The sequence below is a fragment of the Bos javanicus genome, chromosome 25, assembly GCF_032452875.1.
Source record: "Bos javanicus breed banteng chromosome 25, ARS-OSU_banteng_1.0, whole genome shotgun sequence".
In the NCBI taxonomy this organism is placed as follows: domain Eukaryota; kingdom Metazoa; phylum Chordata; class Mammalia; order Artiodactyla; family Bovidae; genus Bos; species Bos javanicus.
In genome coordinates this window covers 10,023,786-10,048,247 of record NC_083892.1, presented here as the reverse complement: position 1 = coordinate 10,048,247, position 24,462 = coordinate 10,023,786, and the positions used below count along the sequence as shown (strand labels likewise).

At 42.2% G+C, this 24,462-nt stretch overlaps 1 protein-coding gene across 1 annotated transcript in view; it reads left to right on the top strand.

The window, feature by feature from the left end:
- The window catches only part of LOC133237990 (uncharacterized), a 171,290-nt gene extending 159,495 nt beyond the window's left edge, over nt 1-11,795 (top strand). Inside the window, exon 73 of the mRNA XM_061400517.1 lies at nt 5,073-11,795. The gene's annotated coding sequence lies outside the window, so the exon portion shown is untranslated. The remainder of the gene's footprint in view (nt 1-5,072) is intronic.
- The last annotated feature ends 12,667 nt before the right edge of the window (nt 11,796-24,462 follow it).

The following is a 24,462-nucleotide window of genomic DNA, read 5'->3' as shown; positions in this document are numbered from 1 at the left end:
CTCAGTGGTGATGAGAAGGCTGGCATGGTTTGGGTATCATGTGGGTGGTTGCCGAAAGCAGGAGTAGGTGCTGCTGCCAGAGACAGCCGCCAAGAGTCTGCAGGCCTGCAGGTGACTGGGGGCACGATTATGGACAGACGGATACAACACTGTATCTAAATTCCTGAGAACTGGGGGTGAGACGGCTAGTCTGCTGGGAATCTGGAGTTAAAGCATACACAGACCGGCCCAGGGAAGATACACAGCTAGAAAGTATTTGAAAGAACCCTGAACTTTCATACCAGGCTGCTTAGTGAAGGCCTTCCCCTGAACAGGGGCAGTCTACAAAGAATGGGAGAGGTGGGTGTCTTTTCAAACGCCCCGTTCCAACAAAAGATGACAAGACATGCAAAGAAACAGGGAGACAGGGCCCATTCAGAGAAACGGAGTAAATCTCCAGAAACTTTCGAGAAATAGGCCTGTTCCTTACTGGTAGGTTTCAAAACAACTTCTTAAATATGCTCAACAAGCTGAAGGAGAAGAAAGATGGCAGACAACTAAGTGAAATCAGAAAAATAATATATGAGAAAAATGAGACTCTCAACAAAGAGGTAGAAATTATAATAAAGAAACAAGTTCAGGAGCTGAAAAATTGAATAATCTGAGCTGTCTTCAAGAGACTCACTTTAGATCTAAGGACACACATATGTAGAAAGTGAAAGGATTGGGGAAAAAGGTATTGCATATAAATAGTAACTGAAAGAGAGTACACTTGAATAATGGATAGAACAACCAAAGAGAAGATTAGTAAGGAAACAGAGAATTTGAATAACACTGCAGATCAACCAGACCTGACATATATATATATGGAACACTTCACCCAATAGCAGCATTGTTCTCAAATGTACATTGACCATTCTCCAGGTTAGGCCATAGAACAAGTCTTAATAAACCTCTAAAATTTCAAGTCATACACACTCTTTTTTAGTCACAAAGAAACCAGAAATAGCAGAAGGAAAAACCAGACAAATCATAAATTGTACAAAATTAACACACTCAAACACCTAATGGTAATCACAGGGTAAATTAGAAAATATCTTGAGACAAATGAAAACTAGGGAATTGAGGAAGAGCAGTGCTAAGAAGGAAATGTATGGCTGTAAATCCTTACATTACAAAAAGAGCTAAAATCAACAACCCAAGTTCTTAAGGATTCTTGAAAAGAAGAAATCAAACTCAAAGCTTGCAGAAAGAAGGAAATCCTAAAGATTAGTTCAGAGATAAATGGAGTAGAAAGTAGAAAAATGAAAGTCAATGAAACCAAAAGTGGTTTTTTTTTAAGATCAACAAAATTGACAAATCTTTAGCTAGATTGACTAATTTAAAAAGAAGACCCAAGTAAGTGAAAATCTGAAGTGAAATCAGGAACATTACAACTGATTTTTATAGGACTAAAGAGGATTATGAAAGAGTACTATGAACACTTGTATGACACGTTGGACGATCAAGATGAAATGGATAAATTCCTAGAAACATATGACCTGCCACAACTGACTCTTCAAGAAATCTATAACTAGCAAGCAAGTTGAATCAGTAATCAAAAACCTCCTAGCAAAGGAAAGCCCAGGACCAGATGGCCTCTCTAGTGAATTCTACCGAGGATTTAGGGAATTGAAATCAAGCTTTCTCAAACTCTTACAAAAAGTTGAAGCAGAGGGATCATCTTTAAATCCATTTTATGAGGCCAGAATTATCTTGTTACCAAAGCCAGACAAGGACACTTCAAGAAAACTACAGAACAATATCCCTGATGAATACTGATGCAAAAATCCTCAAAAAAAAAAAAAAAAAAATACGGTTGGCCCTCTATACCTATGAGTTCCACATCCACAGATTCAATCAACTATAGATTGAAAATATTTGAAAAAAAAGTCCGGAAAAGTTCCAAAAAGCAAATCTTGAAGTTGTTGCATGCTGGCAACTCTTTACATAGCATTTACATTGTATTTAGGTATTCTAAGTAACCTAGAGATTATTTAAACTATACGGGAGGATGTACATGGGCTGTATGCAAATATTACATCATTTTATATAGGGGACTTGAGCATCCACAGATTTTGGTATCCATGGGAGGTCCTGGACCCAATTGGATACTGAGGGACAACTGTACTGGTGAACAGAATTCAAGAGCACATTGAAAGGATCATACATCATAACCAGGTGGGTTTACTCCTGAAATGCAACAATGGTTCAACACAGAAGATCAATGCAATGCACCATATTAACAGAATGACGGGAAAAAAACACACACTCATCTCTAAAGTTATATTAAAGCACTAACTCAAAAGAGATAAAATACATAAATATTAGAACTAAAACTATAAAACTCTTAGAAGGAGACATAAGTGGGGGGGTCTCCCCTGGGAGTCCAGCAGTTAAGAATCTGCCTGCCACTGCAGGGGACACGGGTTCGATCCCTGCTCTGAGAAGATCCCACGTGGTGTGTGTAGCTAAGCCCGTGTGCTCGTGCTGCTCTGCAACAAGAGAAGCCACTGCAACGAGAAGTCTGTGCGCCACAAGTAGAGAAAGCTCATGTGCAGCAACGAAGACCCAACACAGCCAAAAATATAAATGAATCTTCAAAACGAGAATAAATAGACCGACTGGATGTCACCAAAATTAAAAAGTTCTGTGTGAGAAATGACACAATCAACAGAGTATAAAGACAGCTTGTGGAATGGGAGGAAATACTTGCAAATGATTATCTGATAGGGGATTAATATTCCAAATAGACAAAGAATATCTACAACTCAACAACAAAACCTGTTTAAAAGTTGGTCAAAGGACTTGACTAGACATTCCTCCAAACAGGATATACAAATGACCGATAAGTACGTGAGAAGATGCTCAGTATCACTCATCGTTCGGGAAATGTGAATCAAAATGACAATGAGATACAAATTCACACCCATTAGGGTGGCTACTGTCAAAAACTTAGAGAACAGCGTTAGCAAGGATATGAAGAAATCGGAACCATTGCGCACTGTTGGTGGCAATGTAAAATGGTGCCACCAATATGGAAAACAGCATGGCAGTTCCCCCAAAATTAAAAATTAAATTACCATATGATCAGTCATTCCACTTCTGCGTATAATGCCACAAAAGAACTGAAAGTAGGGTCTCAAAGAGATGTTTGTACGACTATCAGAGCATCATTCTTCACAATAGCCATGAGTTTCAAGAACCCGAGTGTCCATCAACAACTGAATGGATAAGCAAAATATGTGTGTATGTACAATGGAATATTATTCCGTCTTAAAAAGGAAGGCAATTATGACACAGCACAGCCTGGCTGAACTAGGACATTGTGCTAAGTGAAACAGGCCAGTCACAAAGAGCCCAATATGCATGATTCCCCTTATATGAGGCACCTAAAGTTGTCAGATTCACAGAGACAGAACATAGGATGGTGGTTGCCATGAGCTGGTCTAAGGGGATAACGGGAGTTGTTTAATGGGGACAGTTTCAATTTTGCAAGATGAAAAGGGTTCCTGGGATGGGGGTTGATTGCACAACAAAGTGAAAGTAAATGAACGCTACTGACCTGTTGAGATGGTCAACTTTTTTGTTATGCATATTTTGCCGCAACTAAAAACCTTTGAATGAGAAACTTTTACTTCATATGCTAGGCATGGTGATACAACTCTAAACTGTACTTACAACTGCTGTAATTATTAAGAAAAAAATAAATACACTTAAGGAGACAAAATTCTTAGAGCAAGAACCACAGTACAGACAATAGACACAAACGGGAATTCAGAAGTGGGTTTTTCCAACACAGGCTGTACATTCTGGCAGGGAACTAGAAACTATTAAAAGTACAATATCATGTCTGAAAAAGAACCAAAGATAGAATATCAACAGATGACAGAACAGGCATTCAGTAAGCTTCTCTAATGCTCATACTTTCCTTTTAAACATTCTCTTAGCAAATGAGGGCTGGGAGGGGCCTTCCTTAACCTGGTAACTTGGGGTATTTGGTACCCAGCCTTTAACATCATAGCTGATGGACAAACATCAGAAGCAGGTTGGCAAGGAGACAGACACTGTTGTCTCTGCTTTTATTTCGTATTGTATTGATGACCCCGTCACACAGAGACCACAAAAAGAAAGTAACAGAGATTAAAACTCACCTGCTAGAACTCCCCCGGTGGTCCAGTGGCTAAGCCTCTGCATTCCCAATGCAGGGGGGCCCGGATTCAATCCCTGGCCAGGAAACTAGATCCTGCATGCTGCAACTAGAGATCCTGCGTGCTACAACCAAGATCACAGAGCCAGTGTGCTGCAACCAAGACCCGGCACAGTCAAAATTAATAAATATTAAAAAAAATTTTAAACTCACCTGCTGGTGGCACCTTGCTCAGAGAGGTGCAGAGGATTTGCCTGGGTCTGTGACCCTTAAATTGAAGAAGTCCCTGCTTCAGAGTGAACTGGAACTCAAGGGGTAAGGCTGTGGCTCCTTCTGAAAGTGCAGAGAAGTCATCCAGAGGTCACTGAGTGTTCCAGAAACATCTGAATATCCCTGCTGCTTCCATGACCTGGATACCCTCTTTCCATCAGGATTCAGCTCCTAAACTCCCCCTTCACCAATCGACTAGATAGCTTAGTGGTGTCTGACTCTCTGCGACCCCCTGAACTGTAGCCCACCAGGGTCCCCTGTCCATGGGACTCTTCAGGCAAGAACACTGGAGTGGGTTCCCTTCTCCAGGAGATCTTCCTGACCCAGGGATGGAACCTGCATCTCCTGCGTTTCAGGCAGATTCTTTTACCCCCTTACCCACCAACTTTGGGTACATCATCTGTACTCCCAAAGCATCAGGTGCTGGGGTCTGGTCCTCTCTCAGGCTGGGAACCATCTCCCCATTAAAAGGGGAAGATACTGTTTTAGTGGGGGCCACTTGAGGCCTGACCCTGCTGGGCCTGCAGTGTGCCAGGGGCTGTAACAAGAGCCTGCAGCCTGATTCCAGGAAACAGGGAGTTCCCTGTCCTCTGGGTCCACAAAGCCTTATACTTCTCTCCTCTTTTCTCTGCAGTTTGAGATTCTGCTTGAGGCAGCACCAGGCTTGCCAAAGATCTGAGACTTCCTCTCCTTCTGCCACAATTCCATCTCATCCAGCTACAATCTCATCTCATCCAGCACGGTCAAGATTCTTGTCTGGGGTAGAATGATGAGCACAAAATACCAGGAAGTCAGAGAAGATCAGGACTGAGGTGGATCCAGGAAAGAAGGGCTGTTAGTGATTTTGAAATACCTCTGGGGGCGATGGAGCCCACATTGGTCTGGATAATTCTCCATCTTCCTCAACACCTGCCCTGTGATCCAGGAGACAGCCTGGCCCGCTGGATCCCGCTCTGGAGAGGGAATGCCACTTCAGAACTATTCTTGCCTGTGATATTTCTTCACTCGCCCGGCTGCTATTTCTGAAGCCTCTGCTGTATGAGTCAGGCTGCCCCGGGTCTTCCTAGCTTGGGATTGGCTTCCCCTGAGGCATGAGTTTCCTTGAGGGGAACGGATGGTCCCAAATCCCTTAATCAAAGCCTGGTTGGGTGCTTCCCTCTTGGCACAGATCCTGATTCTAAGGTTGAATGTTCCAGGGGACTGGTTTCCACAGAGCTGTGCTCTGGGCATTCAGCCCCCAAGGGTACAGCCTGCAGAGTTGTTCACTTACTTTGGGGGAAGGCGTTGCCCTTGAAAAATTAAAGCTGGCAGAATCCAAGCACACGTGTATTAGATTGGTGGAGTCAGTTGTTCCACTGGAGGGATGGGGTGGAGGGGGGAGGCGTGGATGGCTGTGAAACCTGTTCACCAGTAGGGGGCCCCCAGGACCCTCTCTACACCGAATCAAGAGTCCAGAGCAGTGGTGAGCTATCAGCCATAAGGCTCCGTGCTACCAGAAAGCCAGATGCTGGTTCTCAGCTGTCCTTGGCCTCCCCACATGCAATCCTCGGCACACAGCAGGTGCTCAGTGAAGTTTAGAAAGAGGAACTCGAGAGGGTTTTAGACTTTCCAGCAGTGAATGCAAATGGGGGATCTGGTCCTGCTCATTCCCACACTCTGGAGGGGATGCTGTGTTGCCATGGTTATTACAACCAGAAGACTCCAGAGTCCAAGCTCTGCTCTTCAAAACATGTTTGCTCGTCCCTCTGACTTTATAATAACCCAATGAGGTGTGGACGATCCCCGAGTACCAGAAGCAGCTGCAGCAACAGGGTCAGAGAGCCCAGGGCACGTACCCAAGGTCACACGACTAGCAGATGGCCAGGCTGGCGCTGATCTGGGCCCGTCTGCCCCAACCACAACCATCCGCCTTCCACTTCACGGGGGCCTTGTACCGTCTATGGGCATACCTCATTTCATTGCACTTTGCAGACACTGCGTTTTGGGGGCTTGGGAGGGTTGTTTACATTTTATGAATGGAAGGTTTGCACCAGCCCTGTGTTGAGGAAATCTGTCAGTGCCATTTTCCTCAGAGCATCGCTCATTTGGTGTCTCTGTGTCACATTTTGGTAATTCTCACAATATTTCAGACTTTTTCATGATTATAATATGTGTTATGGTAATCTGTGATGTTACTACTACAACTAGCATTTTTTTAAGCAATAATTAAGATATGCACACTGGTTTTTTAGAAACAATGGTATTGCACACTCAATAGACTACAGTATAAACATAACTATTATAAGCAGTGGAAAGCCAAAATGTTCCTGTGACTCACTTTATGTCAGTGGTCTGGAACTGAACCCAGACATCACCGAGGTGTGCCTACAGTCTGATCTTTACAAAAGAGTCAAATGAACTTCAGCTGTATCCCAAATCATAATGTGGAATGCTTGTTCATTTTTTCCTAAAAGGCATCAAAACAGGGACTTCCCCAGTGGTCCAGTGGCTAAGACTCCACGCTCCCAGTGCAGGGAGCTGGGTTCAATCCCCCTGGTCAGGGAACTAGGCCACAACTGAGAGTCCGCATGCATGCTAAAGAGCTCACACGCCACAGTGAAGACCGAAGATCCTGTGTGCCCCAACTAAGACCTGGTGCAGCCAGATAAAAAAGATTTTTTTCAAATTATTATAAATACAAGGAAAAAAATAGACATCAAATGACCCAAAAGCCATCTCCTGCCTGAACAGAAATTCACCCACTGAGGTGCTGTGTTGGGCCTTGGAACTCAGCCCTGGAGGAGGAGGGAAGGGGGCGATGGAAGGCAAACCTGGAGCCCGGCGCCCTGTAGGTTTCTAAATCTGTGCAATGGCTCAGGGAGTTCTGGCCCAGGAAGGAAACTGCAGAAAGACTTGCCAGCCTGCCTCCCCGCCCTGTCCCTCACACACTGACCAGGAACCTAGCAGTGGGCTGGGGGCACTGGGGGCCCCAGGACGGAACACAGTTCCTCCTTCTCCAGGCTGATTCAACACCAACACTTGGCAGTTTGTAGTGTGTGGGGGTGTGCATGCACATGTGTGGCATTTAGAAAAACAGGGAAGGATTCCATTAAAAATTACCTATAAATAGCGCATAAGCCACAACTATGGAGCCTGTGCTCTAAAGCCTCGAAGCCACAACTAATGAAGCCCAGGCGCACTAGAGCCTACACTCACGACAGGAGAAGCCACAGCAGTGGCTGTGCACCACAACCAGAGAAAAAACAGAAAACCCATGCAGCAACAGAAACCTAGCACGGCCAAAACTCAAAAAAAAAAAAAAAAAAAAAAATTTTTAAATACCTATAAATGTTCATACCTACAGCCAACTAAGAGCAGGTCCAGGTAAATTCCTGTGAAATTGACTCTCCATGAGATAATCTGGTAAAGGGTCAGAGAAGGCAATTCAAAAACTGACAAGTAAACATTAGGCAGAACATTTAACATTACTGGAAATCAAATGTGAATGAGAACAATAATCATAACCTAATTTATTACATTATAAAATAGATACATGAATAATAATACCCAGAACTGTTGAGGCTGTCAGCAAAACCCCTCCCCTCAAATTCTGTAAAGGGCAGTTTCAGTTACGAACAACCTCAGTAGCAGGTTTTGAAAGTCTTAAAACTATTCTTTCCTTTGACCTAATAAGCCCACTCCTGGGCCTTTATCCAAAACGAGGGAGTGAAAGGAGATAAATGATTCCAAAAGATTTCAAAATAATTTTATTACTCAAGATAATAAAAATTAAAGACAGCCAACAGGGAAATTTTTTTTTAACTTGTAATATATTGCAAACACTATCTTGAACTCATTTGTCAAAAAGTTCAGCATCAGGCAGTGTCTTAACATAAAAAAGAATTAGCTTCCAAGTAAAGCAGAAGAGTGCATAAAAATCTGTAATAATAATGACTGCATATGGACAAAAGCTGGTAAGGAATAGAAGAAAATGGAAACTCCATATAGGAAGGGCATGACATGTAGCTGTTTTTTTTTTTTTTTAAGTTAATTTGATTATTTTTCTTTTAAAATTATCTTTATAATTATTATGATGCTTTTTGTCCCTGAGAGTTTTTAAAGGTTAAAAAGGAAGGAAGGAAGAAGACAGAAAGCAACCCAATTGTCCATCAGTGAATAAACAGATTTTAAAAGTGGTCTCTCCTTAACAAGATTAGAAACCAATCACAAGAAAAAAAAAAACTAAAAAAATAAACCAACATGAACACATGCAGGCTAAACAATATGCTATGAAACCACCAATGGATCACTAAAGATATCAAAGAGGAGATCAAAGAATACCTAGAGACAAATGAATATATGATGATTCAAAATCTGTGGGACATAGCAAAAGCAGTTCTAAGAGGGAAGTTTATAACAGTATAATCTTACCTCAGGAAACTAGAAAAATCCCAAATAAACAACCTACCCTCACACCAAAAGCAACTAGAGAAAGAAGAACAAACAAAACTCAAAGTTAGCAGAACAAAAGAAATCATAAAGATGAGAGCAGAAATAAATGAAATAGAGATGAAGAAAGCAATAGAAAAGATCAATGAAACTAAAAGCTGGTTCTTTGAAAAGATAAACAAAATTGATAAACCTTTAGCTAGACTCATCAAGAAAAAAAAGGACAGAGCTCAAATCAATAAAATTAGAAATGAAAAAGGAGAAGTTACTACAGACACCACAGAAATACAGAAGACCATGAGAGGAAAATAAAAAGGACAACTTAGAGGAAATGGGACAAATTCTCAGGAAGGTGTATACAATCTTCCAAAATGAATGAGGAATAAACAGAAAATATGAACAGACCAATCACAAGCAAAAGGATCGCTGGTGGCTCAGATGGTAAAGAATCTGCCTGCAATGTGGGAGACCTAGGTTTGATCCCTGGGTTGGGAAGATCCTCTGCAGAGGGGAATGGCAACCCACCCCAGTATTCTTGCCTGGAGAATTCCATGGACTGAGGCAGGCTGGCGGGCTAAAGTCCATGGGGTCACAAAGAGTCAGACACAACTGAGCAACTAACACACAATCACAAGCACTGAAATTGAAACTGTGATTAAAAAATTTCCAACAAACAAAAGTCTAGGACCAGATGGCTTCACAGGCGAATCCTATTAAACATTTAGAGAAGAGCCTATCCTTCTGACACACATATCCTTCTGAAAATATTTCCAAAAACTGCAGATGAAGGAACGCTCCCAAACTCATTCTACAAGGCCCTGATACCTAAACCAAACAAAGATATCACACAGAAAATTACATGCCAACATCACTGATGAACATAGCTGCAACAATCCTCAACAAAATGCAGCAAACGGAATCCAACAACACATTAAAAGGACCATACACCATTATCAAATGGGGCTTATCCAGGGATGCAAGGATTTTTCTTTTTTTATTTTATACTGGAGTACAGATGATTAATACTGTTGTGATAGTTTCAAGTGGACAGGAGAGGGACTCAGCCATACATATACATGTATCCATTCTCCTTCAAACTCCCCCCCCCATTCAGGCTGCCACATAATAGTGATCAGATTTCCCTTATATGCAGAATCTACAAAGAAACCATACCAATGAACTTATTTATAAAACAGAAACAGACTCACAGACATAGAGAATGAACTTATGGTTACCAGGAGAAAGGATGGGGGAAGGGATGGTTAGGAAGTTTGGGATAGACACGCAAGGATTTTTCAATATCTGCAAATCAATTAGTGTGATTCAACACATTAACAAATTGAAAAATAAAAACCATATGATCATCTCAATAGATGCTTTTGACAAAATTCAACAGCCACTTATGATTAAAAAAAAAAAAACTCTCCAGAAGGTGGGCATAAAGGGAACCTATCTCAACATAATAAAGGTCATATATGATAAACTCACAGCTAATATCATACTCATAAAGATCATATATGACAAACTCACAGCTAATATCATACTCATAATATCATAGTGAAAAACTGAAAGTATCTCCTCTAAGATCAGGAACAAGACAAAGGATGTTCATTCTCACCACTTTTATTCAACATAGTTTGGAAGTGCTAGCCACAGCAATCAGAGGAGAAAAAGAAACAAAAGGATCCAAACAGGAAAAGAAGTAAAACTGTGACTGTCTGCAGATGACACGATGCTATTCACAGAAAACCCTAAAGAGGCCACCAGAAAACCACTAGAGCTCAATGAACTTGATAAAGACGCAAGGTATAACGTTAACACACAGAAATCTCTTGCATTTCTATACCCTTTCAATATGAAAGATCAGTAATTCAGGAAACAATTGCATTTATCACTGCAACGGAAAGAATAAATACTTAGCAATAAACCTACCTAAGGAGGCAAAAGACATGTACTCGTAACAGTACAGATACTCATGAAAAAAGTCACAGACAACACAGATAAAGAGATATACCATATTCTCGGATTGGAATAATCAATATTGTGAAAATGATTACACTACCCAAAGCCATCTACAGATTGAATGCAATCACTATCAAATTACCAACAGAATTTGTCACAGAAATAGAACAAAAAATTTTTACCATTTGTGTGGAAACACAAAAGACCCTGAATAGCCCAAATAATCTTGAGAAAGAAAAACAGGGACTTTCCTGTGGTCCAGTGGTTAAGACTCCATACTTCCACTGCAGGGGGCATGGGTTTGATCCTTGGTTTGGGAACTGAGGTCCTGTGTGCCACAGCCAAGAACAAATGACAACAACAACAAACAGAGCTGGAAAAATCAGGCTCTCTCACTTCAGACTATACGACAAAAATACAGTAATCAAAACAGTATGGTACTGGCACAAAAACAGAAATAGAGACGAATGGAACAGGACAGAAGCCCAGAGACAAGCCCATGCTCCTGCGGTCACCTAGTTTATAACAAAGGAGGTAAGAATACACAACGGAGAGAAAACAGTCTCTGCAATAAGTGGTGCTGGGAAAACTGGACAGCTACATGTAATCAGAATGAAATTAGAACACTCCCTAGCATCATACACAAAGATAAACTCAAAATGGATTAAAGATCTAGATGTAAAGCTGGACATTATAAAACTCTTAGAGGAAAACATAGGCAGAACACTCAACACAAATCACAGATCTTTTTTGATCCACCTCCTAATGAAAAAGCAAAAATAAACAAATGGGACTTGATTAAACTTAAAAGCTTTAGCACAGCAAAGGAAACCATAGACAAAACAAAAAGACAACTTACAGAACAGGAGAAAATATTTGCAAATGAAGTGACCAACAAGGGGTTAAATCTCCAAAATATACAAACAGCTCATGCAGCTCAATTAAAAAAAAAAAAAACAATCAAAAACATAGGCAGAAGATCTAAATAGATATTGCTCCAAAGAAGACATACAGATAGCAAGAAATACCAAAAAGCACACGAAAAGACATTCAACACTGCTAATTATTAGAGAAATGCAACTCAAAACTACAATGAAGTACCACCTCAGGGACTAGTCAGGATGACCACCATCAAAAAGTCTACCAAAAATAAACACTGGAGAGGATATGGAGAAAAGGGAATCCTCCTACACTGTTGGTGGGAATGTAAATTGGTACACCCAATATGGAGAACAGTATAGAGGTTCCTCAAAAAACTAAAAATAGAGCTATCATATGATCCTGAAATCCCACTCCTGGGCATATATCTGGAGAAAACCAAGATACACGCACTCCAATGTTCAATGCAGCTGCTGCTACTGCTAAGTCGCTTTAGTCGTGTCCGACTCTGTGCAACCCCATAGACGGCAGCCCACCAGGCTCCCCTGTCCCTGAGCTTCTCCAGGCAAGAACACTGGAGTGGGTTGCCATTTCCTTCTCCAATGCATGAAAGTGAAAAGTGAAAGTGAAGTCGCTCAGTCGTGTCCGACTCTTAGCAACCCCGTGGACTGCAGCCCACCAGGCTCCTCCGTCCATGGGATTTTCCAGACAAGAGTACTGGAGTGGGGTGCCATTGCCTCCTCCGGTTCAGTGCAGCACTTATTTACAATAGCCAAGATATGGAAGCAACCTAAACGTCCATCAACAGATGAATGGATAAAGATGTGGTATATTACTGAATATTACTCAGGCATAAAAAGGAATTAAATGATGCCATTTGCAGCAACGTGGATGGACCTAGAGATTATCACACTAAGTGAAGTCAGAAAGAGAAACACAAATACCATATGATGTCACTTATATGTGGAATCTAAAAAGGATACAAATGAACTTATTTACAAAACAGACCCACAGATTTGGAAAACAAACTTCTGGTTACCAAAAGGTAAAGTTGGTGGGGCAGGGATAAATTAGGGGGCTGGAATTAACATATATGCACCGTGTGTATGCGCACACATGCTCAGGCATATCTGACTCTCTGTGACCCTGTAACCTGCAGGGCTCCTCCATCCACGTGATTCTCCAGGCAAGAGTGCTGGAGTAGGTTACCATTGCCTCCTCCAGGGCATCTTCCTGACTGAGGGATCAAACCAGCATCTCCTGCCTTGACAGGTGGATTCTTTACCTCTGAGCCACCTGAGAAGCCCATATATTCACTACTATATATAAAACAAGTAATCAACAAGACCTACTGTATGTCACAGGGACCTCTACTCAACACTCTGGAATAATCTAGAGGGGAAAAGAATCTAAAAAAAGAATAGATATACGTACATGTAAAGCTAAATCATTTTGCTGCAGACTCGAAACTAACACAACTGCCTTCAGCTCAAAACAACAGTTATACCTAAGTGGCAGATTTTGGGGTGGCACGTTTGCTCCCCTTCACCGCTCAGTCCCCTTCTTGCCGTCTGTGGGGTTATGACCACATTAAAGGATGGCCATTGTTTAAGGAGGAGTCTGAGTTTTACAACAGAAGTGGAAGAGAAAAAGCAGTTCATGTGGACCCTTGTCAAAGTGAGGAGGAGAGCTGACCCACTCAACCCACATCTTAGGAAAACCTGAGTCAGCTTTTATTACCTAATCTCACTTCTCAATTATTTTAAAGATGGGGAAGGAGTGGGTGGAAATGAGGTCATGCTGAAGCACTCTGGCCTGTAAACTTGGAATTCAGCTTCCCAGAGAGGAGCAAGATCCCTGGCTGTCCAATAAAGGATGCTTTCCAGTGAGTTCCTGCTGACTCAGGGCATCTGGGATGTGATGTGTGTCTTATTTTATTTCTCCCTGGAAGCATGTATGCATTCTCCGAATGTCAAAGTTCTCACAAATTGATAAATGAACAGAAAAATGACAACCTTAAGTCAATCCAGGGGGACTGGTGGGGAGAGGGGTTGAGCTGGTCAAGATGAAAAGGGGACTCTCAAGGCTGACTATGTAAACAAATCTGAAAACTCAAGAGCAGATGGATATTATCTAGGGGAAAAAATAACGTGTGCATGTTCAGTCATGTTCAGCTCTTTGCAACCCCATGGACAGCAGTCTGTCAGGCCCCTCTGTCTATGGAATTTTCCAGACAACAATACTGGAGCAGGGTACATTTCCTTCTCTGGGGTATCTTCCTGACCCAGGGGTCAAACCCTCATCTCTTGCGTCTCCTGCATTGGCAGGTGGGTTATTTACCACTGACACCACTTGGGAAGCCCTAGGTACCAACAAGCACCAAGGGAGAAAATATCTAACTAGACAGAAGAAACTGAGAAAGTTGTTAAAAAAGATACCAGCATCCCCAAAGCCCCCATGGTGGGAATGGGGAGAAGGGAACCTGACCTCAGGCCGGGATGCTTTCCCAGGTGAAATCAGCCAGTTTAAAAGCTAACGTCCACTCTCTGTAAACTGCTCCAGTGCCTAGAAGAAGAAATACCTCCAAATTCTTTATCAGGAATCTGTTGAGGCCAAAAACCAACCACTATAGCACAACAAAGGAAAACCACAGGCCAACCTCATTTATCTAAAAAAAAAAAAAAAAAAAAATCAATGCAAAACTCCAAAATAAAATATTAGCAAATAAAATCCACAGGATCATTGAAAGGGAAAAAGTCACCAGAAACAGGTGAGACTTGTATGATATAACAAGGAAGTTTTGATATTAGGACATATTTTAATTCACTTTACATTAATATATTAAAGAAGAAAAATCATGATCTGTAATAGATGTTAAAAGGCATTTGACAGCATTTATCATTTAAAAACAAAATCTTTTATCAAATTAGAAAAGGTATACTTCTAATTTGAGGTATCTAATTAACATATCATTAGCAAGATAAAATAATACACACAGACACACACACGCGTGCACCGAGCCCCCAAATCAGACTCATCTGTAATAACTCAAAGCAACAGAAGTCTCCATGAGACTCTGGCACAAAAGAATGCCCTGCACAACTGCTTTGTATGAGGTTTCTAGCTGATGAAAGTAGGCAAGAGAGAGAAAAAAAAAAGGAAGCCCTTTAAGAAGAAAGGAAGAGGTCAAATAATTATGTTTACTCTGGAAAAATTCAAGGGAGGCAACCAGAAAAGCTGGCAGGCAGTGAGAGATTTCTCTAGGGGGGTCAGACACAGAAGTAACCTACCAAAACACCTAGCCTTCCTATGCATAAACAGCAAGCACATGGAAAAGTTAGGAAAATATTCCACTTACAAGAATCAGTTCAGTTCAGTTCAGTCACTCAGTCATGTCTGATTCTTTGTGGCCCCATGAATCGCAGCACGCCAGGCCTCCCTGTCCATCACCAACTCCCAGAGTTCACTCAGACTCACGTCCATCGAGTCAGTGATGCCATCCAGCCATCTCATCCTCTGTCGTCCCCTTCTCCTTCTGCCCCCAATCCCTCCCAGCATCAAAGTCTTTTCCAATGAGTCAACCCTTCGCATGAGGTGGCCAAAGTACTGGAGTTTCAGCTTTAGCATCAGTCCTTCCAATGAACACCCAGGACTGATCTCCTTTAGAATGGACTGGTTGGATATCCTTGCAGTCCAAGGGACTCTCAAGAGTCTTCTCCAACACCACACTTCAAAAGCATCAATTCTTCGGTGCTCAGCCTTCTTCACAGTCCAACTCTCACATCCATACATGACCACTGGGAAAACCATAGCCTTGACTAGATGGACCTTTGTTGGCAAAGTAATGTCTCTGCTTTTCAATATGCTATCTAGGTTGGTCATCACTTTCCTTCCATGGAGCAAGCATCTTTTAATTTCATGGCTGCAATCACCATCTGCAGTGATTTTGGAGCTCCAAAAATAAAGTCTGACACTGTTTCCCCATCTATTTGCCATGAAGTGATGGGACCAGATGCCATCATCTTAGTTTTCTGAATGTTGAGCTTTAAGCCAACTTTTTCACTCTCCTCTTTGACTTTCATCTGCCATAAGGGTGGTGACATCTGCATATCTGAGGTTATTGATATTTCTCCCGGCAATCTTGATTCCAGCTTGTGCTTCTTCCAGCCCAGCGTTTCTCATGATGTACTCTGCATAGAAGTTAAATAAGCAGGGTGACAATATACAGCCTTGACGTACTCCTTTTCCTATTTGGAACCAGTCTGTTGTTCCATGTCCAGTTCTAACTGTTGCTTCCTGACCTGCATATAGGTTTCTCAAGAGGCCAGTCAGGTGGTCTAGTATTCCCATCTCTTTCAGAATTTTCCACAGTTTATTGTGATCCACACAAAGGCTTTGGCATAGTCAATAAAGCAGAAATTGATGTTTTTCTGGAACTCTTTTGCCTTTTCCATGATCCAGCAGATGTTGGCAATTTGATCTCTGGTTCCTCTGCCTTTTCTAAAACCAGCTTGAACATCTGGAAGTTCACAGCTCATGTATTGCTGAAGCCTGGCTTGGAGAATTTTGAGCATCACTTTACTAGAGTGTGAGATGAGTTCAACTGTGCGGTAGTTTGAGCATTCTTTGGCATTGCCTTTCTTTGGGATTGGAATGAAAACTGACTTTTTCCAGTCCTGTGGCCACTGCTGAGTTTTCCAAATTTGCTGGCATATTGAGTGCAGCACTTTCACAGCATCATCCTTCAGGATTTGAAATAGCTCCACTGGAATTCCATCACCTCCACTAGCTTTGTTCGTAGTGATGCTTTCTAAGGCCCACTTGACTTCACATTCCAGGATGTCTGGCTCTAGGTGAGTGATCACACCATCGTGATTATCTGGGTCATGAAGATCTTTTTTGTACAGTTCTTCTGTGTATTCTTGCCACCTCTTCTTAATATCTTCTGCTTCTCTTACAAGAATAACCCCCTAATAAATCTCCAAGCAGTAAGTGCACAAACATGTGCACAACCTATGTGAAGAACTCTATAAAAGCTGGGAGGGAGGTAAAACACTTCAAATGCAAAGAAAGCTGTGCTGCCTATGTTCCAGTTTAGAAAGGTTCAACACTAGAGAGACGGAACTATCAATACCAGTTGTTAGGGAATGGTGGGATTGGAACCCTCACACATGCTGGAGGGAATGTAAGATGGTGTGGTCACCGTAGGAAACTAACAATTTCTTAAAAAGTTAACAATATATTTACCATATGGCTCAACAGTTCCACTCCTAGGTATCTTACCCCAGAGAAATGAAAACATACACTTAGACGAAGACAGTGCACACAGCCCCATCAGCTGCTCAGTGAATGAACAAACTGGGGCATGGCCACACTATGGGGTGTGCTTAGTCGCTCAGTCATGTCCAACTCTTTGCGACCCCACGGACTCCCACCAGCCTCCTTTGTCCAGGGGTTCTACAAGCAAGAATACTGGAGTGGGTTGCCATTTCCTTCTCCAAGGGATCTTCCCAACCCAGGGATCGAACCCAAGTCTCCCGCATTGCAGACGAATTCTTTACCATCTGAGCCGATGCACATAAAAGGAACAGAGATGAATCTCAAAAACATTATGCCAAGGGAAAGAGAGATGAAAAAGACCACATATTGTATGATTCCATTCATATGAAACGTCCAGAAAAGGAAACTAGACAGAAAGAGAACACCGGTTGGTTGCTGCCTGGACCTGAGGGGGAGGAACAGGAAGTGGCTGCAGATGGGCACAGAGACATCTTCTTGGGTCATGAAAAGTTTCTCAAATACGTAAAGATGGCGGCACAACTCTAAATTCACTAGACATCATTGTGATGTACACTTAAAATAAGTGATTTTTATTGTTAAAAAATAAAGCCATTAAGACTTCCCTGGTTGGTACAGTGGATAAGAATCTGCCTGCCGATGAAAGGGACATGGGTTCAGTTCCTGGTCGTGCACCGCAACTACTGAGCCCATGGGCAGCAACTACTGAGTCGGGAGCCTAGAGGCTGTGCTCTGCAACAGAGAGAAGCTGCTGCAGCGAGAAGCCCTGGCACGTAAAGAATAGCCCCCACTCACTGCAACTAGAGAAAGCCTGTGTGCAGCAGCAAAGACTCAGCACAGCCAAAAATAAACAAATAAATTAAAAAATAAAAAAGCCATTGAAAATAATTGAAAAATTAATTTCATAAATTTAACAGAGAATAACACAATCTCAATAAAAATATCAGACAGGGACATACGTACATGTCTATATATATGTTTGTGCATATTTTTTTAAACTAGACAAGCTGATTCTAAAGTTGATGAAATTTTAAACAACAACCAGAAATTTTCTGAAAACAACAATGAAGAAAAACTAATCCCAATAGGTAGTAAATCAGATTATACTGCAATAATTAAAACAATTTCATACCAACAAATACACATGGATGTATATTTATACATATGTATAACAAGTCAGTGGCACAGAAGAAAATGCCCAATACCCTAGGAAACTAATAAATTCAGGAATTTATTATGCCACTAAAGACTTCAAAGCCAGAGGTGGGGTGGGCATTCTCTAGTTATTGGTATTAGAACAACTGGGCAGCATGTGGGGAAACATTGTTAGGACCCTCTATGTTATTCCTTCCACCAAAATGAATTCTGAATAGAAGATTTAAACACAAAAGGTTAAATAGTAAAAGTACTAGAAGAAATTTTTTAAACCATCTCTTGTTAGGAAAGTCCTTTCTAAGCATGACTCAAAACCCAGAAATCCCATTTATACACAATCTAATAAAAAGTTTTAAAAGTCTGCAGGGCCAGCCCCAAAGGATTATCCTCCCCCGTGTCATGTGCTGTGTGCTCAGTCATGTCTGACTCTTTGTGACCCTGTGGACTGTAGCCCTCCAGGCTCCTCTGTCCCTGGGATTCTCCAGGCAAGAGTACTGGAGTGGGTTGCCATGCCCTCCTCCAGGGGATCGTCCCAACATAGGGATTGAACCCGTGTCTCTTACGTCTCCTATATTGTGGGAGGATTCTTTACCCACTCAGCCTCCTGGGAAGCCCCCCGCCTATCATAAGCAACTCAAAAACTAAGCAGAATATACAAAACAATTGCTTGCAGGAATCGGGCAGTGCAGCACAGAGCTGCAATCCTTGAGAGAAGGGAAGTTCTTGAGATGAAATCTCACCACAGCTTTCTTTGGAAAGGAGCACTTTTCAGACTGCTGAGTGAGGATGTATAGCTTACATAGAAAGCAGCAGTCTTGCTAACTGGAGGAAAGGGAGATCAGAGTTCAAGGATGTTAGGGTATTTTGGACTTGTGCGACAAGGCACAGAAGGGGAAGGAGTCACACAGAAATCTGCAAGGAGGATCCTTAGATCCTTGACCAAATCCTAAACTGCATCGGCACATAATGAGACCCTGTGAGGTGTAATGGAAAACCCATTCTAGCAAAGCTGAAAACCAAGCCTTGACAGGGTCAAGGGTGATCAGCCAGCCAGTGATTTAACTGTCTGTAAGAACAAAACTCAATATTCTTTAGGGAAATAATATATCCGGAATTTTTACATGTTATCCACAAAGCTTAGCATACAATTCAAATTACTAGCTCTGTGAAATAGGAACACACTGTTAATAACAGTAGATCCATGCATGACCCAGAAGTTGGAATTAGCAGATATATATAGGTGTGCTAGGACTTTAAAATGTGTTAAAGAATCTAGAGGTAAAACAAGACAATGGGTGAAAATTAAAAAAGAGAAAATGGAAACTCAAAGAACCAAACAGAAGTTTAAGAACTGAAAGATAAAAATGTTGGAAATGAAAAATCCACTGAATGGATTTAAGAGCAGACTGGACACAACCCAAGAAAAAAATCAGTGACTAAGGACTGGTAAGTAGTAATTATCCAAACAGAAGCACAGAAATAAACAAGAATTAAAAATAAAAATCACAAGAGAAAAGAGAAAGAAAGAAAGAATGGATTCTAAGAAATGTAACCGGAGTCCTAAAAGGAGAAGAGAGAGAGAAAATAGGGCAGAAGAATATCTTAAGATAGAGTGTTGTTCATTCGCTCAGCTGTGTCTGACCCTTTGCCACCCCACGGACTGCAGCACGCCAGGCTTCCCTGTCTTTCACCATCTCCTGGAGTTTGCTCAAGCTCATGTCCATTGAGTCACTGATGCCATCCTCCAGGCTTCCCTGCTGGCTCAGATGGTAAAAATTTGCCTGCAATGCAGGAGACCCAGCTTCTATCCCTGGGTCTGGAAGATCCCCTAGAGAAGGGAATGGCTACTCACTCCAGTGTTTTGGTGCTTCTCAAGTAGCCCAAACAGTAAGAGACAACAGACAGTAATTCATTACAGTTGACTGAAGATCTCAAAACAGATTCAAGAAGCTTAGCAAACCCCAAACAGGATTAATACAAAGAAGACCACACCTAAGCACATGAAACTAATGGAAACTAAAGAAAAAGAAAAAATCTCAAAAGCAGCTAAAGGGTGAATAAATTACATTCATGGGAGTAACAGCAATAGTGACAGATGAATTCATTAGAAGCAGTAAAAGGCAGAAGAAAATGGAATGACACTATCAACTGAGTATTTTATATCCAACATCATCTGTCAAAATGAAGGCAAAATAAAGAAAATTTCATGCAAAGATGAGAGAATTTGTCGCCACCACATCTTTGGTGCAAGAGATATTAAAAGAAGTTGTTCAGGGCCTTCCCTGGTGGTCCAGTGGCTAAGATTCCATGTTCCCAATGCAGGGGCCCAGGTTAGATCCCTGGTCAGGGAACTAGATCACACGTGCCGCAACTAAGAAGTTCGCATGCCACAGTGAAGATCCCTCATGCTGCAACTGAGACCTGGTACACCCAAATAAATACATTTTTTAAAAGCTAAAAAAAAAAATTGTTCACACCTAAAGAAAAACGATCCTATGTGGAAGCCCAAATGTGCAGAATAGAATGAGGAACAATCCAAAGAACTAATTTTTACAAATGTTTTTCTCCCGCTCATCTGAACTGGGAAAGGAAGGGATGAGAAATTTTTACCCTCTTCTCTCAACTGGGTACTACAGAGAGATCTGGAAGAGTGGACTTTGGTAAGAATTTTTATCCTCCACTAGCTCCTGCCAGTTTACTCAGAATCCCATCTTCAGGCTCCAGGGCAAGTAGAGCATCCCAGAGGGTCCCATCTGCGTCACCAGGAACGGAAGGGGAGAAAACTATAATTTACCCCTCTATCCTTCTGAGTTCTTGGCTGAGACCTCTGTAATAAAAGGCAGAGGCATTTCCTAGGTGCTCCAGTGGTTAAGAATCTGTCTTGCAATGCAGGGGATGCGGGTTTGATCCCTGGTTGGGGAACTAAGATCCCATATGCCTCTGGGCAACTAAGCTCATGTGCTGTAACTAAGATCCGACGCAGCGAAATAAATATTTTTTTAAAAGACAGATTAACAACAGAAAAATGAATAGACATTTATTAACATATCCACCTCATGTAAATGGGAGATATTGAGGGGGAAAATGAGTTAACACTCAAAGTGGCCTGAATCACCAGCTTAAATACTATCCTCACCTAAAGACGAAAGATGTGATGAAATCAGTAGTGGGGAGGTTACCAGCATAATTAACAAGAGGAAGAGAGGGAGACACCTTTACAAATAGAGATTTCCTTTAAAAAGTAAATTCCCCTTACAAAAGGGAAACTTCTGCTCTGTTTTTAAAGCTTCTCATGTATCTGCCATTATCTCAAAATAATCTTATGTCAAAGAAACATTATTTGGGGTGGCATATTCTGTTACCCTTCCCTACTTTGGGGGCTTCCCTGCTGGCTCATATGGTAGACTCAGCCTGCAATGCAGGAGACCCCGGTTAGATCCCTGGGTTGGGAAGATCCCTGGAGAAGGGAACGGCAACCCACTCCAGTATTCTTGCCTGGAGAATTCTATGAACAGAGAGGAGCCTGGTGGGATGCAGTCTGTGGGGTCGAAGAGAGTCAGGCCCGACTGAGTAACACTTTCAGCACTTTTGGATGGAATAATTAAAAACTAAGAAATAGGCCTTTTTTAAAAAATGAGGAATACTAAACACTATACCATCTTTTCCTCAACTTCCAGGAATGTTTCTATTTCCTAGCAGCCAGGCCCAGCTCTGCGATTCTTACAGTTTCATTAGGCTTTAGGAGTCCCTTTTCCCCAAAACTAGAAACAACAAACCGCCCACTGACTGAAGAATAAACAAAATACGGTCTCTCCATGGATGGAATATAATTCAATCGCAAAAAGGGATGGAACACTGAAACATGCTACCACATTGGTGGGCTATGAAAACATTATGCTAAGTGAAAGAAGTGTAAAAATTAAAACAGAAACCTCATTTAAAATGGAGTCAGGAAGCCAGAAGGGGAGTTCTTACGTCCCACGACTGGATGTCAATTCCAGACACAGTAAGAAGAGATGTAACTTGTGTCTCCATGGTACTACTTTACCATCCTAGCAGGAGGAAGGAAGATTTTCTCCTCACCTAGCAACTGCCCAGCTAATGAGAGACTGTCACAATTCAGCCGATGAAAAGCCACTATACTTCAAACTTGCAGTTTCCTCCAATGGACTCTCTGTTTAGAACACCTTCTCTCAACTCACCTTTCTCCTCTATCAAAGAACCTACCTCTCTTGTTCCATATATTTGCCGGTGGTTTGTCATAGATGGCATGTCCTGAATTGCCATTCTTTGCTATTCCCAAATAAACCTATCTTCTTGGTGAAAATAACTGGCTGTTTTATTGTTTTAGGGCAACAGAAGCCAGACACAAAGTGCCACATGTTACATAATTCTGCATAGATGAAATGACCAGGATAGATCAATTGAAGGGGACAGAAAGGAGACCCGTGGTTGTCAGGCATGAGAAGGATGGCAGGATGGGCGGTGGGTGGGTGGGGAGCGATGGGTATGGAGTTTCTTTCAGGGGTGATGAAAGTGTTCGGAATCACTGGTGACGGTTGAACAACCTTGTGAACACACCAAATGCCACTGGACTGTACACTTTAAACATGAACTTCATATTCTGTGAATCATATCTCAATTCTTGAAGAAAGACTAGTAGCAGAAGGAAAGCGCTGAAAATGATACTTTGGTTTCATAATAAAACAAGGGATTTAAAAAAAGAAAGAAAGAAATCTCTTTCAGTTTCTGCACACTTCCTTCGTCTCCTCATCCATCCACCCAGAGAATTTTGTGTGTTTCCACCCAGTAAAAGGCCTGTGTCTGCCTTTTGGGGACTTGGAGCCTGGCAGGTAAATCAGAAGTGGGGCCTAAGTAAAAGGAGAGGCGTCCCATAGCCCCCCTGGGATCTGAGCCTCCCACACTCTATGACTCACTTAACGGAGTAACAGCCTTCCTTCCCGTTTATCATCTGGGAGAAAAAAATTAAATGGCACTTTTCTTTTTTCTGCCAATAATTTATATAAGCCAACTTTGCAAACAATGGTTTCCTTAGCAACTTCTGACCCATTCTCTTCAGACGAATTCTCTCCAGTTGGACTGTCCTTTTCCAGCCAATCTAAGTTGATCTTGAAATCTCACTTAAAACAGAAAAGTTGGGGTTTTCACAAATGGGCAAAGCATCAGCAGGAATGCCCAGGGCTGAGGGCCAAGGAAACAAGAAGTAATGTTTTAGTTTATCTTTCCATGCCATTGTGAATTCTGACAGTGATGATTTGCTTTCAAAGTTCATCAGTTTGGCATCTGATAGCAGCAAAAAAAAAAACACGAAAAAACCAAAACACATAATCCAAAAGCACAGACAGGACAAATTAGGAAAAACTGGTTTTGGAAAATGTTGACTTGGGGAACGACAACTGTAATGCATTGTTACCTGATTTTCCTTTGAACCCGTGACAAGATGATCAGACCAGGGACCTCCCTTTCTGGAGAAAAGACGCTGCCTGGAGCCCCGCCACCTCTGCGAAGCCGCACAGCACACGCAGCCCACCTCCCGGCTCTGCTCATCTCACCAGGTTTCCCAGACCAACAGAAGAGCTGTGGTCACTCACCCAAAGGGTGTGTGTGCTTCTGAGTCAGTCACTAAGTTGTGTCCGACTCTTTTGTCGCCCACCAGGCTCCTCTGTCCAGGGGATCTCCCTGTCAAGAATACTGGAGTTGGTTGCCATTTCCTACTCCAAGGGATCCTCCCAACCCAGGGATCAAGCCTGTGTCTCGAATCTCCTGCACTGGCAGGCGGATTTACCACTAGTGCCAAGTGTGTACTAAGTCGCTGCAGTCGTGTCTGACTCTTTGTGACCCCCTGGACTGCAGCCCGCCAGGCTCCTCTGGCCATGGGGTTCTCCAAGCAAGAATACTGGAGTGGGTTGCCATGCCCTCCTCCAGGGGATCTTCCTGACCCCGGGACTGAACCTGTGTCTCTTATGTCTAGTGCACTGGTAGGTGGGTTCTTTACCACTAGCACCACCTGGGAAGGCCCTAGAGCAAGCAGAGTGACCAGATTCATTCGTGTGCTGTGGATCAGCTGCCTGCCTTGTGCTCTCTCTCTCCAGACTAGGGCCGGCTTCACGAGTAAGCAAAGCATACAGCCAGGGCCCTGTGCTCAGACGCCCACTCCCCACACTTTCCTGCGTGCTCTGAGTCGCTGTCTTGAATCTTAATTTTTGAATGAGGGGCCCTGCGTTTTCATTGTATGCTGGGACCCACACTTTATGTAGCAGGTCCTGCTAGAGAGTCCTTTA